The following is a 16,429-nucleotide window of genomic DNA, read 5'->3' on the forward strand; positions in this document are numbered from 1 at the left end:
GGTGGATCAATGACGTCACAGTGGCAACAAATTTCACCACCACTCTGCTCAACGCCACCGTGGCAGTATCACACGGTCAGACGGTCGTCTAAACCGCTCTTACTGAAGTTTCGCCCCTTCTTTTAATGCCTCTGCGATGGAGGTCAGATATGAGACACTCCGCACTGAAATTACGCACTTTTCTTATGTGTGGCCGAAGAAAACATTTCAGATGCGCCACCACTCAGATTCGACAAGAAAAAGGGCTCAGAGGACGGCGTAAAGGGCATCATTGAAACACCCCTTCTTCTGGGGCGTTTACTCCCATGCATTTCCCGATCGAAGATGACAGTTCACTGTGCGATGAGAAACAAGGACATGTTCTTGACAATCTTTGACATTGCTCACACCCTCTGACGTTTCAGCCATTCTGTAAGGACTTTGTGAGGCTCCAGACCCATTGAAATTGATCGCTTTTCTTTGGAGTGCAGCGCGGCCATAAGTTCGCTCTCTTGTAGAGGCTGAAACGACTAGGGACCGCTCAAAATCATTCAAAGAAATTTGAACGTCATCCGAAGCAACAAAGCGTACTTATACTTTTTCAGTCCTGTTTTCTATCCTCCTGTGTTGTCATCACGCGGGAGCGCAACATGAACACGAGCATTAATACGACGCAAATTTGCCTATACAACCCCCCCTCCCCTCCCCCACAGTTCAGTAACACCGTGTGACCCACACACCTTTTTTGAGCACATTACAAACGTATGTGTCAGAGACTTCGACATCCGTTCATGTTTACAGCTGCTCTAGCGGCCGAAAGTAGGTAAACCCGACTCAAGGGGTGTCAAACGGGTTGCCTAGCCTTCAGGCACGACAGCAGCCACGACGCTAAATTGGTATCGAAGTTCTTAACGTGTATATTTCTAACGCTTTGTAGAAAGGTGCACGGGTTTCACCGAGTGTGTTCCCGAGCTGGGGTGTCTTACAGGAGCCATTTGCCACTTTACTGATGACGTTAATGTCGCACTGCGTATGTTGACGCCACAGGAGGGCGGAAAACATGAGAGCTGAAAAAGCACAAGTAGTCTTTGATGCTTCGCATCACGTTCAAATTTCGTAGCAACGTTTAGAACGATCCCTAGTTGTTTCAAATTGCACACGAGAGCGTGAATTACGGTCACGTTGCACTCCAAAGGGATGTGATCACGTTCAGTGAGAGTGGAGCTCCACAGTGTCCAGAGAGAAGGGCTGAAACGCCCATGGGTGCCAGCAGTGTCAAAGATTGTCCAGGACATCTTTCTGTTTCTCACCGCACTGCAAACTGTCGATTACAACCCCGAAAACAACTCCCGAAGGAAAGTGGTGATATCATTGACGTTGTTTATGGAACGCCATGCCGGCCGAAGTGGCCGTGCGGTTAAAGGCGCTGCAGTCTGGAACCGCAAGACCGCTACGGTCGCAGGTTCGAATCCTGCCTCGGGCATGGATGTTTGTGATGTCCTTAGGTTAGTTAGGTTTACTAATTCTAAGTTCTAGGGGACTAATGACCTCAGCAGTTGAGTCCCATAGTGCTCAGAGCCATTTGAACCATTTGGAACGCCATGAGGCCTTTCCCTGTCCATTCTGAGCGGCGGTGTGTCTGAAATGTTTTCTTCGGCTACGCATAAAGAAAACCGCTTGATTTCAACGCTGGGTGTCGCGGTTCTGACCTCTATCGCAGAGCCGTCAAAAGAAGCGGCGAAATGTTAGTAAGAGCGGTTGTCACGACCATTACATCGTGTGACATTTCCACGGTGGCATTGAGTAGAATGGTGCTGAAATTTGTTGTCAATGCGACGTCATTAATCCACCTTACTGCTAACATCAACACCCGAGCTGTGGACTCTTTTTTTTTTTCGAATGCGTCGACGCGTTGCTGTCTGAAGCGTCGGCGAACCCGAGAGTGACATCGCTGGGCGCCATGCTTTTGTTCCATCACAGAGAAACGTCTTAGGCACCGTTGAGACAAATTCCAAACATAAACGTCGAAAAGAGTGGGGATTACAGGGTTCCGAAAAAGTCATCCTTTAGTTTTGTTACGCAATGTATGCAAGCGGAGCAGAAGCGAATGAAGAATCGTTCTAGTGACGAGACGGGCTCCTGGTGGGGAACCCTCTGATGTAGCGACTTTGGAGAAGGGCTGATTGTTATGGCCCGGAGCCTGGGAACGGCGAAGCTGGACGGCTGAAGGACGGTGCAGTCACGAGCAGGCGACAAGTTGCTGGGCGTCCTCGTCTCATCACAGAACCTGGAGGTCAAAAGCTCTTCCGCTATGTGAGGTAGGACTGGTGGCTTATGTATCAGATCTGACGACAGACTGGCTTGATAGCCGTGTTAGAAAACTACTCCGTAAACGAAGAGACCTTCATCTCAGATTGAAGAGAAGTGAAAACTGACAAACAAAAAGTTTTTTATAGCATTGAGCCACAGTCATGCGATACTTTTTGAAAGATCAAACTGCCATTTGACTATGTATTACTATATTTATCTTCTGTGCTATCTACACACATCAGAAAACGTTTTACATCACCTCGGTTCCTCCGAAACCTGTACATAAAATTGGAATACAGATCAACATAAGCATCATCTCTGCCCTTTTTATTGCTCATGAAAATCACACATTGCCATGTTGTACTACCACACTCAGATGGTGCTCCAGATTGATGTACACAACTGTACCTCTACTACCCAGTAGCACGTCCTCTTGCACTGATGCATGCCTATATTCGTCGTGGCATATTATCCACAAGTTCATCAAGCCACTGTTGGTCCAGATTGTCCCACTCCTCAACGGCGATTCGGCGTAGATCCCTCAGAGTGGTTGGTGGGTCACGTCGTCCATAAACAGCGCTTTTCAATCTGTTCCAGGCACGTTCGATAGAGTTCATGTTTGAAGAACATGCTGGCCACTCTAGTGGAGCGATGTCGTTATCCTGAACGATGTTGTTTACAAGATGTGCACGACGGGGGCGCGATTGTCATCCATGAAGACGAATGCCTCGCCAATACGCTGCCGATATGGCTGCACAATCGGTCGGAGGATGGCATTCACGTGTCGTACAGCCGTTAAGGCACCTTCCATGATCACCAGCGGAGTACGTCGGACCCACATAATGCCACCCCAAAACAGCAGGGAACCTCCACCTTGCTGCACTCGCTGGACAGTGCGTCTAAGGCGTTCAGTCTGACCGGGTTGCCTTCATACAAGTCTCCGACGATTGTCTGGTTGAAGGCATATGCGACACTCATCGGTGAAGAGAACGTGATGCCAATCCTGAGCGGTCCATTCGGCATGTTGTTGGGCCCATCTGTAACGCGCATCGTGGTGACGTGGTTGTAAAGATGGACCTCGCCATGGACGTGGGGAATGAAGTTGCGTATCATGCAGCCTATTGCGCACAGTGAGTCGTAGCAGGACTTCCTGTGGCTGCACGGAAGCATTATTCAACACGGTGGCGTTGTTGTCACGGTTCCTCCGAGCCATAATCCACAGGTATCGGTCATCCATTGTAGTAATAGCTCTTGGGCGGCCTGAGCGAGGAATATCATCTACAGTTCCTGTGTCTCTGTATCTTCACCATGTCCCAACAACATCGCTTTGGTTTACTCCAAGACGCCTGGACACTTCCCTTGCTGAGAGCCCTTCCTGGCACAAAGTAGCAATGCGGACGCGATCGAACCGCGGTATTGGCCGTCTAGGCATGGTTGAACTACAGACAATACGAGCCATGTACCTCCGCCCAGCCGGCCGGTGTGGCCGTGCGGTTCTAGGCGCTTCAGTCTGGAACCGCGTGACCGCTGCGGTCGCAGGTTCGAATCCTGCCTCGGGCATGGATGTGTGTGATGTCCTTAGGTTAGTTAGGTTTAAGTAGTTCTAAGTTCTAGGGGACTGATGACCACAGCTGTTAAGTCCCATAGTGCTCAGAGCCATTTGAACCTTTTTTTTTTTTTTTTTTGAAAACTTAATTTCCAGGGTACCCCAAGGAAGTGTGACAGGACCGTTACTGTTTACAATACACTAGAGTCCCGTTAATCCGAACTAATCAGGACTGCACCTCGTTCGGATTACCGACTTGTTCGGATTAGCCGGAATTACGGTGGCGAGTTTCTAGAATGAAGTATACCAAGCAGATAAGTAGGTACACCATGGTAACAAATGCGAACAAGTGTGGGAACAATGGCTCACTCTCACTCCCTGCCCTGGTAGTTGTATATTGTTGAGACCTTTGTAGTGTCTGGGGCCAGTGCACTGCCAGTTGGCTCGCAAAGCGCTTGGTTATGTTAGTTATCGATAGCTGGCACGTGTTACAGCTGTACTGTATTCGTTCAGGTGTAGTGGCGTACGTATTTTCGTCGTGTAAACTGAAACATACAGCGTTAACTCACAAAGAAAAACTGAATGTTTTGAAGCGGATAGACAATGGTGAGAATGTTTCTAAACTAGCAACGGAACTGGGTGTTGGTAAAGCAACCATTTTTGATTGGAAGAACAACCGAATGAAGCTTGAACAGTCCTGTTCAATGTCTTTGGGAATACACTCGAAATTTGGCAGACTTTGAAACAGTCCCAGTACGATAAAGTGGATGAAGCTCTTTTTCTCTGATTTACGCAGGAAAGACAAAGGGGAACTCCTTTGAGTGGAGCACTGTTTCAGGAGAAGGCTGTTTACCTGAGCAAGTTAATGAATGATGATGAGTCCTTTAGTGCAAGTATGGGTTGGTTGGACAGATTCAAAAAACGTCATGGAATCCGGAAGCTAACAATTACTGGAGAGAAGCTTTCTTCTGACGGTGATGCAGCGAAGGAATACTTGGTTGAGTTTGAAAAAATGATAAGAAAGGGAAAGTATTCTCCCCAACAAATTTATAACGCTCGCGAGACTGGCCTTAATTTTAGGGCATTACCAACAAAAAGCCTGGCATCAAAAGCAGAAGACTATGCTCCAGGTTTTAAAATGTGCGAAAATCGTGTGACTTTATTATCGTTCAGCAACGCTGCTGGTAGTCACAAGCTGCCTTTAATGCTGACGGGCAAATCTGCTAGCCCTAGAGCTTTTAAAAACTGCAACATGAAGTCCCTGCCCGTATATTATCGCACCCAGAAAAAAGGATGGATGGATGGTAAGCTGTTCAAATAATGGTTTCACGGCCAGTTTGTTCCCTCTGTTCGAAGGTTTTCTAAGAAAAATGTCTCCTCGTGCAATCCTTTTGATTGATAACGCGCCATCTCATCACAGCACTGAGGAATTATATGATGGAGAAATTGTGGCGAAGTTTTTGCCGCCGAATGTTACACCACTTCTACAGCCGATGGACCAGAGTGTACTGCAAACTTTAAAACTGATTTACAGAAAACAATTTTTAAGAGTAGCATTCCTTTAATGGACAAAATAAGAATGACCAATGTGGAGGATGTTGTTTGTTGGGCTGCTGATGCATGCAGAATACTTGAGGAAATACTCGGAGAAAATAGTGGAGAAAACTCTTGATTTTCAGGACAACGTAGTTGAGAATGTAGCGGAAAATCTACTACGAATGCTACAGACAACCCATGGATGTGAAGAAGCTGGTGACGGAGACGTAGGTGAGTGGATGGCAGCGGATGGGACATTTGTGGAGAGTCTTACTGACGCTGATTTAGTTGCTGCTGTGACTCCAGACCAGGAAGAAGTGGACTGCTGTGACGGAAGTGACAATGAGCCTGAAAGCGACAAAGGGGAGCTGGTGTCACACAGTGACGCAGCAGAAGCCCTCGACCTCGCGCTACGTTATTTGGAGCGACAGCCCACTGCTACATCTGTTGATTTGATGTTTATGAGACGATGGCGTCATATAACAGACTGTCTTCATCACGCCAAAAAACAATGACTGAGTTTTTGTCATCTAAAAAGTAGAGATAAAATGTCCGCTGTATTTTAGCAAGTTTGACAGCTTTTCTTTCATTGTTATGCATTGTTTAAACCTTACGTTTTCTTGACAGTTTTTCTAATGCATGTTTACTGTACTATTTAAATTAAAATAGTGTGTATGTACAGCAGTTTACCGCACAGTTTTCGATTTTTCATGTTCGGATTTACCGAACGTTCGGATTACCGGGGTTCGTATTAGCGGGACTCTGCTGTACATATTAGTTTACATATTTAGTAGAAAACGTCGGATGCTCTTTGAGACTGTACGCAGATGACGTTGTTGTCTACAACAAAGTAACCACGCGAGAAGACAGTATAGATTTGCAGAATTACCTGCAGAGGACTGATGAATAGTGCAGGCTCTGGCCGTTGACCCTGAATGTAAATAAATGTAATATACTAGGAATACGTAGGTAAAGAAATCCACTGCTGTTCAACAGCACTATTGATGACAAACTGCTCGAAATAGTATCTACGTGAAATATCTAGGAGCAACCATGGAAAGTGACCGTAAGTAGAACGACCACATAAGGCAAATAGAAAAAGCAGACGCCAGACAGATTCGTAGGAAGATTCTTAAGGAAGTGTAACTGATCGACGAGGAAAGTGACTTATGAGGCGCTTGTTCGATCGACTGTTGACTCTTGTTCATCAAAATGGGAGCCTTAGCAGGTAGGAGTGGTAGAAGAGATAGGGAAGATCCAACGAAGAGCAGCGCGTTTCTTCACAGTTTCGTCTAGTCGATGCGAGAGCGTTAACGAGATGCTCAACGAACTTCATCGGCAGACGTTACAAAATAGGCGTTTCGCATCACTGAGATTTATATTGAAATTTCGAAAGAGCACTTCCGGGATGGCTCGGACAACATATTACTTCCGTCCACGTACATCTCGTGTAGTGACCGCGACGAGAAAATTCGAGAAATTGGAGCCAATACAGAGGCTTACCGACAATCATTAATCCCACTCGCCCTTCACGAATAGAACAGGGTAAGGGGGATCAGTCTGTGGTACAAAATGTACCGTCCACTACACAGCATTAGGTGACTTGCAGAGGAAAACGCCCGCTGAACCCGCTGGGCAGAACAGGTGATTAGGATTGTGGAAAGGGCCAAATAAGGTGTCGGTCAGGTTCACTCAAAATTGTAATTTATTGTAATTTAATAACACCTTTAAACCAAAACGGCACATAGCCGAACCTTTAGAACTACGAGCTTCAAAAGGCAATTTTTTCACGGCTGAAGGCCTCCAAATAAGAAATCTTAAGCTAACAAGATAAATCTCAAGTGGTAAAAACATGCAGTTAAAATTGCAAATAAAATAATTATTCTAGCGTGGCTGAGAGCCTCAAGGCAAGGGTGAATAGACAAACATAAACAAGATGCAATACAAACGGCTGAAGGCCCACAATAAAATTTTCAAGATTTTAAAATAAATTACCATAACCTTTCAAACGCAGAAGGCCGCAATGTTTTTTTTTTTTTCTTTTTAGAATAAGGATTTAAGTGGCTGAAGGCCCACAATTGTTTTTCCAAGATTCAAAAATACGTAAAATCCAGTAAAAACAAGAATTTTTTAAATCATTGGCTATGATAGATTATAAACAGACAATTAAACACCGGTGAGAAGGACAATAAATAAAACTACATTTGATCTGTCAGAATCCAACCAGGGGACAGCCACGGACCGACCGACAAAACGACTTGCTTGCCACCAATCAGACATAAGAACTCAATCAGAAAAGTTAGGAACGTGATTATCCACAATGAAATATGTATTAGCTGTCAAAATTACATACCATGGGGGACAGCGACAACAGGTGAGGAAAGGACGCTGCCTGAAATTACGTTAGTGGCCAGGGCAGGTAACCAGAATACTGACGGCCACAAGGCAGAAAATTCCGCTGGTACACTTGAATTTGCAATACGGTAACATAGTTAACTTCACCCAAAAGGAACACTGCCTGAATTTACGTCAGTGGCCAGGGCAGGTAACCAAAACACTAACGGCCACAAGGCAGAAAAATCCGCTGGTGCACTTGAATTGTAATCAACATATATATTTATAATAATGTCGTGTGACGAGGGCCTCCCGTCGGGTAGACCGTCCGCCTGGTGCAAGTCTTTCGATTTGACGCCATTTCGGCCACTTGCGCGTCGATGGGGATGAAATGATGATGATTAGGACAACACAACACCCAGTCCCTGAGCGGAGAAAATCTCCGACCCAGCCGCGAATCGAACCCGGGCCCTTAAGACTGACAGTCTGTCGGTGTTTCTCACAGGAAAACCTCCCCAACCACCGAAACGAACCACACAACACGAATGGACATGGCTTGGGTAGTTGAAACCACTACTCAACTTTGACGTCCTGGGTCGGTGAACCACGAAGCTCGTAGCGATCGGACAGCTCCATACACGCTCCGACACTGCGCAGGGACCGGCAGCGGACGCAGCCGACTACACCTCATGGACATAACTTCCCTGGTCCACAGCAACCGACCGACCACTGCAGACCCCCTAGCCGGAAACTATATGCACAAAACCAAAGATAGTACACGGTGCAAATATCGATACACATCACTGCTGCCACGCGTAGAATGAAGAAGAACCACGACGTAACCGCAAAAAGGGCGGGAAACCAAACACAGATAGACAGCGAAGTTCACGAAAAGCATAGTCGGGAGTGAGCACGGCTCATAGAGTGTGATGTAGATGTAGGCGAGGTACAAGTGCTTAGGAACAAAACGTGTAGGGCACACTGAGATCATGAGCACCTGGTGGAGGCGTGTTCGCATGCTGACTGCTCAGAATCGTCAGTTGCGAGTGCAGTGGGAATGACGTCAGCGAAACTGGACTGTGGATCAATGGGAACGTGTTGTTCGGCCGGATGAACCACGTTTATCGTTACAACGAGCCGGTGGTGGTGGTGGTGTACGGATACGCTGTCATTCCGGCGGACGGCTGCTCGTGACGCGCACGTTTCAAGAAACCGGCCACCTGGACGATGGGAGCAGATCGGTGGGGGAGAGGATTATGCTGTGGAGGACAGCTACCGAGGCTTCCACCGGGCCGGTGGCAGGCATCGGAGGCACCGCGGCAGCCGTGGACGACGTGAAAGTTACTGCGGATCACCTGCATCACTTAACGTTTCATGTCTTCTCCGACAGCGATGGCACCTTCCAGCAGGTTAATGTCTTCACGACAGTGCGAGAAGCGTGCTGCTTCACTCTAAGGAGCACGACATTGAGCTCCCCCTGGCGTCTCGGCCGCCAAAGTCGCCTCATGTGAAGAACCCTTTGCAACGAATCTCGGACGCTAGCAGCCACCAGGTCGGCGTCCACAAACCTCCACAAGTTCGTAAGTGGCGGCAACTGCGTGATCTGGGAGCAGACGCCTGGTGCCACGCAGCTCCGAAAATCTGTCAGGTACTGTGCTCGTCAAACACGTGGCAGCGCACAGTAAACGCTGCTGTCTTGTGTTCCGTAGGCAACGGCCTTGCCGCAGTGGATACACCGGTTCCCGTCAGACCTCCGAAGTTAAGCACTTGGATGGGTGACCATCCTGGCCGCCAGCGCTGCTGCCATTTTTTGCGTGCACTCAGCTTCGTGATGCCAATTGAGGAGCTACTCGACCGAATAGTAGCGGCTCCGATCAAAGAAAACCATCAGAACGACTGGGAGAGCGGTGTGCTGCCCACAGGCCCCTCCTATCTGCATCCCCATCTGAGGATGACACGGCGGTCGGATGGTCCCGGTGGGCCACATGTGGCCTTATAACGGAGTGCTATTGCGTTCCAGAGGTGGACCATAAGGTGGTCAAAATGTTTTGTCCAGTCAGTCTGTAACCGACCTTTCATTTTCATTACTCCCACTTGTTCAGCAGAAATGCTATCCATGCCTGGGGCTTTCTTGTTTCTCAGCTTTTTCACAGCTAGTTCTAATTCCTCTTTAAAGATAAATTTACTAATACATCTGGCTTCATCTTTCTTTTTTAGCGATACTTTGAAATAGTACTTCCTCACTGTACAGTTTCTCTGTCTACTGTCTCGTCAGTTGCGAGTGCAGTGGGAATGACGTCAGCGTCTACTTGCAGTTTCATCGTCATCACTCAGTGTAACGGAATTTTCTTCCGTAACTATTCTACCTCTCTTTATCTCTAGAAAGACAATTACAATACGTATGTTTTTGAATAGGGTCCGCCTTTAGCAAAACACTATTTTGTTTTTCAACCCAAACATTTTTCACTGCAGTTTCAGCATCTTCAGTGGGCTTTTATTTTTCATCTGTTAAAGGTAAAGAATGTTATTTGCTGTTTGTATACATGTAACTATTAGTTTTTAAATCGTAATTGCAGATATTTGAAAAAATACATCAATTATGAATTCATAGCTTTTTACCACATGGTGTGGTTTTTCTGATGTGTTGTGTTTCTACAGTAACTGTTTTGTTCCGCAGTTTGTCATGTGCAACCACTTACACCTTAAAGTAGATAAATTGTTTTAGCCAAAATCACGATTTGAAAAATTGTTATTTCTATGCCTGAAATTATTTAATTCTATGTGTGTGTGTGTGTGTGTGTGTGTGTGTGTGTGTGAGTGTGTGTTACATAACGTTTCACTTACATTTTCATTTTCTTCATATTCATCACTTTCAAACCCTATATATTGAGTTGCCACTGTCACTGTTTCACTGTTTACCAGCTGTAAAAACAAACATGGCGGACAGTGGAACAGTTAAAGGTGTGAAAACAAGATCGCTAACTCTGGAACAGTTGTAGGTGTCCCTGATTTTATGAGTGTGTGAAGAGAGAGAGAGAGAGAGAGAGAGAGAGAGAGAGAGAGAGAGTAGGTTTTAGGATTTATTTATTCATGTGTGTGTTTGTGTGTGTGTGTGTGTGTGTGTGTGTGTGTGTGTGTGTGTGGTGCGTGTGAAAAGGGAGAGAGAGTGTGTGACAGTGGGTTTTAGGAATTTTTTTGGTGTGTGTGTATGGGGGGGGGGCGGATGGGGTGGGGAGGGGGGTGAGAGCTCTATTGGTTGGTCTTGTCTAATAAATCTTTGAGGGCAGAGAAGAGATTACAGTATTACGTGCTTATTCATTAACGACACATGTTACTTCCCACTTCGCATCTAAGCCTCTACTACCTTGCTTTAACCTGGCTTTTAAATCTCTTTCTAACAATTACGGAGTCAATCTGAAAAGTGTTGCAATCTGCGGATGTATCCCAATTATAGAATGTTATTCAGCTGCTCTTCTGCTGTCGTTTTATGCAACTCAAAAGTTATAGCTGGCCTTCATCAACTTCTATTTCACATTCTCTCTATCGCTACGCGCAAACTATTTGTCCTACAGAAAACGATCAACACATTTTTGTAGGAAATTTGATGTAGCTGGAGGCCACGACTTTCGAGTTATTCAAGTAAAACGTACAAAAGTGACCTTCGGACACAGGTCCACCCCACACTCATCCCTCACCAGTCGGGATTTCTTGTATGTTGTTCGTAACACTCCTTTCCTGCTTCAGGGACTGTTCCCCATATTTGAGATGTTTTGGTCTCTGCTGATTGGGCTTTCATGCCACCAGCGTAGTCGTCTACGTCGTTAAAATTAATAATTTAAACGTGGCCATGAGGGTACTGAAAGAAAAACGACTTTTCTACACGTTACGCTAATATTAATTACGTTGACTATTCGATCCAAACTTAGCCCATACAAGTACAGCAGTTTCCTATTCAGAACGCCTGACGAATGCGACTATGTAATTGTTTATTTTGTGCTGTTAAAATACACAAAATTGTTTGGTAAGCGCCAATTTGGCAATTTGGCAGTGGTCGACTAGGCCGGTGAAGTGATAACGCCAGTCATGAAGACCAAAAATGGTTGAATGTGAGAAATAATTCGTGCAATCTAAATTTTTGTTTAGCGGTAGTAGGGAGTGCCACGAACAACATGCTAGAAATCCTTACCAGTGGGGACTGAGTGTCGGAATGGTCACTTTTGTAAATTTTTCTGGAATAACTCGAAAGCTATGGCCTCTATGAAAACGTACCCCAGTACAGTATTTAGCTACATTAAATTTCCCCATAAAAGGTGCTGTTTATTTTTTCTGTAGAACTTATAGCTTGGTCGTAGCGAGCGATAAAATAAGAAGATATAGCACGTGCGGTATGAGAGCCAGCTATAGCATTGCGGGTTGTATAAAACGAAAACGGTAGGGGCAGCTGCATAACTGTGTATCTGCTCCTTGGGTGACGGCTAAAAGAGATCTCCGTGATGCGAAATATATTCTCTTTGGCACATTCTACACACTTGTCTCTTTCATTCCTTGATCCCGAACCAAATTTTTCAGCCAGTTCTAGTTTCCATTGCTTCCATCTACAGCATTCACATACTCAAGTAAGATACGCGCGCTGTCAGAATTTCAGCAATGAACTCCGTGATGCACAACTGCTTCTTCGAAGTGTCTGGCAGTGGACTTAGTTGAACAGCGTTGTAACGCTCTAATGAGGTTCAAATGGCTCTGAGCAATATGGAACATCCAAGGTCATCAGTCCCCTAGAACTTAGAACTTACTTAAAAGCTAACTAACCTAAGGACATCACACACATCCATACCCGAGGCAGGATTCGAACCAGCGACCGTAGCGGTCGCGCGGTTCCAGACTGAAGCGCCTAGAACCGCTTGGCCACCACAACAACCTGATAAGGGTCCAGCCTGGTCAGTAATAGTAAAGAATAAATGGCACAAGTATTCTATACGCCACTTGTATCGCGGATGGCTCATATTTCCTGGAGATTCTTCCAATGAATCCCAGTCTGGCATCTGTTTTCCCTAGATCTAGTTTGATGCGGTCATTCCATCTCCCAGATATTTTCCGGCTGCTATGGTTTCCTGTGATAAATCACGAATATCATAACAGAACAGCAAAGGAACTAGTTTATACGTTACATTTTGTAACTTCAGAACGTGGAACTGCGTGTTGCGAACCATACCCGCACTTATACAACGTATTATGTCCTTTGGACGTCAGAAACGCACAACGAAATCTCAGCCAACATAACTTGATACGCCACTGGCTGGATCCAGCAGACATATTGGGACACTGCTTACTGAAGCTAAAACATCGCGTTTCGTGCTTTTTTTTTTTTTAATCACAATAAGCAAACTGCCAATTTTCGTTCAAGAGGGAACAGACCCATAGGACTAGCCCTTGAGGATGGTGATGGTGATTAAACACTAGCAAAACTATGAAAAAATGTTGTTTCAGTGTGCGAAAACACGAGCATGTACGACTTAATTCGAATCGTAGAATTGACTCTGTACTCATGTGATGGTGAGCATTAATAAAACCGGCATACTACAGGCACGAATTCTTGACTGGAGGTGGAGGAAAAAAGGTCCTATCCACATGTATATGAAAACGGACAGTGTGCTTGGAACGACAACAAATCGTTCTGGTACACAGTAGAGAGCTGCATCGCATCCACGTCACAACAGATGTTCAAAGTGGCCTCCTTGGGACTCAATACACACGTTCACACGTCGAATTATCGATTCCCGCACTCCTTCGCACGTTCCTGCCTCTCTCTGAATAGCGTCACAGACGTCGTAAACACGCTCTTGAAGGGTCTGCACATCAGTAGCTGGTTCAGCATACACAACGCTTTCCAGATGCCCCCAGAACTAAAAATCCAGGAGGTTTAAGTCCTGTGATCTAACAGTCAATGCTACAAGGACTCGGCGTCCTATCCAACGTCCGGGGAAGATGCTGCTGAGGCGTCGGCGAACTGTAATGCGGAAGTGGGGTGGTGCTCCGTTACTTAGAACCTACGTAGTCTGTCGTATTGTCAAAGGTGCTTTCTCAAACAGCCCAGTCAGAGTATTTCGCAGGGAGTCCAGGTATATTGCTCCGTCGAGGCGTTGTGGAATAATAAGCTATTGAAGTATGTGGTTGCCAAAAATCCCTGCCCACACATTGAAGCTGAACCGATGCTGATGAGACGCCTCAACCATTCCCCGAGGATTGTCTGTACTCCAGATATGACGATTATCCAGGCTGATGTTGCCAGTTCTGGTAAAGGTTGCTTCGTCGATAAGGAGGACTGATGACAAATATCCCACAATTGTGGTGGTCTGGTGGAAAAACCATCGACAAAACACTTCCTGTAGAGGCAAATCTGCTGCTGATAATCCTTACCCTCCACGCAAAAAAAAAAAAAAAAAAAAAAAAAAAAAAAAAAAAAAAAAAAAAAAAAAAAAAAAAAAAAAGAGTGGCTGTCAGCTCTATTGGACTTAAAATCTGAGGTCATCAGTCCCCTAGAACTTAGAACTACTTAAACCTAACTAACCTAAGGACATCACACACATCCATGCCCGAGGCAGGATTCGAACCTACGACCGTAGCACCCGCGTGGTTCCGGACTGAACCGCTCGACCACCGCGGCCGGCGCACTCGTTGCAGGTGACAGGGACAGTAGCGGTTGTCATGCAGGATACACATAATCGTACTTTCACTTACACCACGTTGTCTGGCCAAAATTCCAACAATGCCACCCAGCCACGGACTGCACACAGCACAGCCAGTGATTTTCATACAGAGCGCTACGTGGCGGTGGCGTTACCAATATAAGAACCTAAACAGCCTACTTACAACTTGCCTGGAGCTTGTACTTTGGGTCCTCTCCATATCCTGTAGAACCCGCTCCTCCAAATTTGGTGTACACACACTCCGCGGCCTACATGCACGTTCATCTGTCTGGAAGATCCCATGATCACAAAACGCCCAAAAAGGGGCTTGAAATGTTGTGTGATGCGGTTGGTGTCCTTGTTTTGGTACAGCCGTGCTGTCTCTCGACCGTTTCCATCTGCTTGGTCGTACACGGACACTATTTCGGGTTGTCGCCGACATGAACACCGGACCATTCGGCTGCTTACATTACGCTGTGACATTCACACAGCCAGCAACACGCAAGAAACAAACGGTACGTGGTCAGAGGAACTTTCATTCGTCAGCGCCGTCTACCATAGTAACGATTCATTTCCGGACACACGTTCATAGAATTTCCTTTCCTCCATTTCCAGTGAGAAATCCTTCCCTGAAATTTTTCGTTTTTATTAATTTTCATCCTGTATGGTGCTAACTAAATACGTTAGTCAAAACTGGTGTAATCCTGCGAGTAACAAAGCAAAGAACATACAGAATATCCTGAAGGAGATGCCACCAGAGGGGTCAAATGTCGGTCGTGGAAGAGGGAGCTTGAAGTGGAACAGGATGTGACGTAACGGCATGTGTGGTAACAGCAAAGAAAGCCTGCAGACTTACATGAATAACTGAATTAATTCAGTGTCTCACTGAAAACCCACAATACTTGATTTATATCCTGACCTTATACTTAAACAACTAAAACAGTTCGTCTACATGAATACAGAGAACGAAAATTTACATTTTTTTTATACAATCAATGTACTTACCCACAGCGGTACAGCACAAGTACTGATTGATAGTATGATTTCATGGACCCACAAGATCATTAACATATGAAAATCACGAAATTCTCAAACTTTAATATCTCACGTATAAATGAAAACAAAAAGGGCCAAATGTATGTTCACCAGCTGTGAAATTTGAACAGAGCGCCGTTCCAGCTGTCAACGAATAAGAACGAATCATGGTAGACTAACTCGCATCATACAATAGCGTACGTTAATTTTAATCACTTCAAATTTAGAAATATCTGTTACACGTGGAATTTTAATCTGGCGATTTTGTAACTTTCACTGAATCATTTTTAGTGAGTATATTAAGTGTAATAGAAATTACCAGAAAATTTCTATTAACTAATTTTGAGAAATAATTAATTCAATGGTGGGATTTGTTGGTGCAGAGCATAGTAACAGTGATGATTAATGTCAATGATTGCAATTTATCAGCAGCAATTTGGCCCACTTTTCAAAACTAAATCATTTTGATACAATCTGATAATACTTACATGTACTGGCAATATGTACTGGCGGTGGAATTACGTTTACATAATAGCAAAATGAATGTTTGTCGATTAAAGAAAAGCCACACTGTTCGGGAAATTGTTGTCGTGCTTGCATTTACACAATGTACGCTACGAGAGACTGCTTTCTCTAACAGTCCATCACAGAAGTCTCCGCATTTGCTAAGTTTTACGTCGTGGCTGGGTTCCAATGTTCCTTGACGAAAATGGCTGTTAATGATCGCATTTGGAGATCTTGTTTCATAAAACAGTTGTCATGCATTTATTGTCGGGGTAGTGGTAATAGGAATTGAGTGGCAAGTGAAACATTGGCAGCTATCGTGATGTACTTCAAGGTACAGGAACGTAATGTTCTATACCACTTTGTTTTCATATACAAAAATAAGAAGTAGATTCTGTTAACGAAACACACATATTTAAAACGACCCCACATTAAGATCTTGGGTGCATACAGGTAGAGGGTCAAGGAGAATTAACAAGAGACTAAACATCGGGTGTGG

General features: G+C 45.2%; 1 protein-coding gene across 1 annotated transcript in view; it reads left to right on the forward strand.

The window, feature by feature from the left end:
- The window catches only part of LOC126455754 (lens fiber major intrinsic protein-like), a 106,858-nt gene that overhangs the window by 32,215 nt on the left and 58,214 nt on the right, over nt 1–16,429 (forward strand). The gene's annotated exons all lie outside the window — the stretch shown is intronic.

Source organism: Schistocerca serialis, chromosome 2, assembly GCF_023864345.2.
Source record: "Schistocerca serialis cubense isolate TAMUIC-IGC-003099 chromosome 2, iqSchSeri2.2, whole genome shotgun sequence".
Taxonomy (NCBI): domain Eukaryota; kingdom Metazoa; phylum Arthropoda; class Insecta; order Orthoptera; family Acrididae; genus Schistocerca; species Schistocerca serialis.